This window comes from Gavialis gangeticus, unplaced genomic scaffold (assembly GCF_001723915.1).
Source record: "Gavialis gangeticus isolate Ggan-Ray unplaced genomic scaffold, GavGan_comp1, whole genome shotgun sequence".
Taxonomy (NCBI): Eukaryota; Metazoa; Chordata; order Crocodylia; family Gavialidae; genus Gavialis; species Gavialis gangeticus.
In genome coordinates, this window is record NW_017729024.1 from 162,496,998 (window position 1) to 162,499,731 (window position 2,734).

Here is a 2,734-nt window from a genome sequence, read left to right on the forward strand (position 1 = left end):
AGGGGGGGGTGGGTGAATTGGAACCTCTCACCTTGGGGGGTAGAGGGGCTCCAATACACCTGCCTCACCCCCCAGGGGGCCTGAAAAAATCCCAGACTAAGCCCCTCTGCTTCCTTTCCCCCCTCCTATTCTGAAAACAATGACAGGCTGGGAGGTCTGCAGACACAAGTTACAGAAAATGCTACATTTTGAAAAGTCATCATCTGATACCTCATGCAATGAGAGGTCACATTTTCACCAGATCTTCCATTTTGTAAGCTGTCTGCAGCCATGTGCTTGTTTGGTCACAGCTATAAACTGATTTCTGTGGCCAGATCGAGCACAAATTGTCACTTCTGTCTACACCCCCACAGGCGTGGAGGACCTTGAGCCTGTTTGAAGTCATAACCCCACTGTAGGTTTGACTAATAGTACGAGGATCCGACAGACAGGCAGGCTATCATGCTATGTCCAGGGCTGTCTTGCTAAAACTCTTAGCAAGGATCCCAAAAGAGGCAAAAGCAAGTTTCCCCTTTGTAAAGTAGCAATTTGTATGATAAGCAATCAAACTAAAGATCTTCAGACCCTTTTCTTTTGTCTTCCCACCCTAAAGAAGTGATTGGTAGGGCTAGTCCACAGTGTCCCATAGAGACACTGCTGCTGCTTCTTCCTTCATGCCAATACAAGCTGTAGGGGTGCAGAAAAACTTACCGGGCTATGTCTTCACTGAAAAGTTAACCACGGCACTTTTCTGGTATTCCAATCCTGGCTGAATTCTGGGTGTACACTGTTGGCACTCTGCAACAAGGGAACCTGACCTTTAGATCCACATGCATCCAAGCCAACGAGGTCTGGACAGAGTCCAGATGTTGGCTCTGGAAGGGGATTCCCTGTCTAAAATCCTTAATTTAGATGTGAAAGACTGCAGTCCAATAACCCTTGTTTCCAGTACTAGTGCTAAGACTTCCCATGCCTCTCAATCATCTACACCTCATGCCACAGAAGTCACTGCACACCGGGCACTGGCTTACAGCTTAATTATTTCAAAATGCGTGGCAGACAAAGAAAAGTACACAGGTTTTCCACCAAAAGTTCTAAAACACACTTTATACAGTACAGGAGAATTACAGATCCATGTAGAACAATAAGCACCTGCAGGTAATATTTCTTCTAAGTCCCTTGGATTTTGGTCACTATCCTTCCGGGGAGCTAAAGCTGCTCCTGCCTGACTCTAGCTCTGTTTCTGGTATTGAACTAGCTCTCCCTTGTTTTAGAAGTGACACTGTTCTCAAAACCATTCTTTAGGTCAGGTGGGCAGATGAAACCAGAGCTCTTCTAGCCAGGTGCTCAACCTGGGATGTCTGTGATGAAATAGTCCATTCAGTGACATTTCATTGCCTTTGTTCAAGCAGATGAGAGCTATTCAGAGTTGATGGCTCCTTGATTGCTTCATGCTTTCTCAGACAAAACCTCCCAATTTACCAGGTTCTTGCTAATAAATTAATATCCCAATCCACAATTTCGGGAGTGTTGGTCAAATGGTAAAATTTGATATGTTCCATGTTTTGGGGGTGTTGGTAATCAAACTGCAACCTTGTCTGCCAATCCACAATGACTCCTACAAATACAAATATTACTGTGTCTTCTGCGAACAACAAACACTTTCCACACAAAAAAAGCACTGAAATTTGTAGTGCGCATTATATGTGAGAAATATGGTAAGAGCAGTTTCTACTGCTTACTGGGGAAACGTAAGTAAAGTCTGTGCATAATCCACAGGGAAAACAATGAACAGGTTTAGCTGCTTAGCTGCTGCTACTCAGTCACTGTAAGGAAGGATTTTTTTCTTCATTCTGCCTTTCAGAAACAAGGTACATTATCTTATTCCAGGACACATTGTATGTGAGAAAATATGGTATGTTGTCAGACATCACTGAATTGATTTTATGTACTTCTGACTCTCAGTTACCTGCCAGATAAAGCAAAGCAGGGTAGCACATTAGGGACTAACTGGTTCAGAGATGCATATGTAGGGTTACCATACATCTGGGCAGTTTTTAAAAATATGAACAAACGTCCAGGATTTTGCTCTGACTGCATTGTTTTTCCTGGCACTTCTGGGCTTGCCCTAACCAGGACCTGCTGGGGGCTGGGAAGAGTGCAGGGAAGGCAGTTGGAGGCAGGAGGCACCACGTGTGTTTGTGCATGGCAGGGTGGTGGAAGCAGCCCCAGCAGCTGGATGCAGGTAACTCTGTGCGGGGTGGGGGTTGGTCGGCCAGGGCTTGGGAGCTGTGTGTCAGGGGTGACTGGGGTGTGTGGAGAGGATGGATGTGAGGGGGTGTGGGTGCCTGCCAGTGTTGGGGGAAACTGTCTGGGCACTGGGGCTGTAGCAGGGGAGGGGGGAGGCACCTACCCCTCCAGAAGAGGAAGGGGCAGGGCAGGGACCCTTTAGGAGAAATGGGTAGCTGCACAGCTTGGCCAGCAGAGTAGAGCTGTGTCCTTGCTTGCAGGGGCAGGGCAGCCAGATGCTCAGGGCTGTGGGGGGGTAGGGGGCTGTGGCTTGGGAGTAAAGGGCACCATGGGGGGCAGAGGACTATGGGTCAGGAGGGCAGGGCACTGGCAGCACCAGGGAGCCGTGGGTCAGGAGTGAGGGGTACCAGCAGGGACAGTGGGGCTGTGGGTTGTGAGTGAGGGGCACTAGCATGGCCTGGGGGTGAGTACTATGGGTTGGGGGTGAGGGGCACCAGTGGGGCCA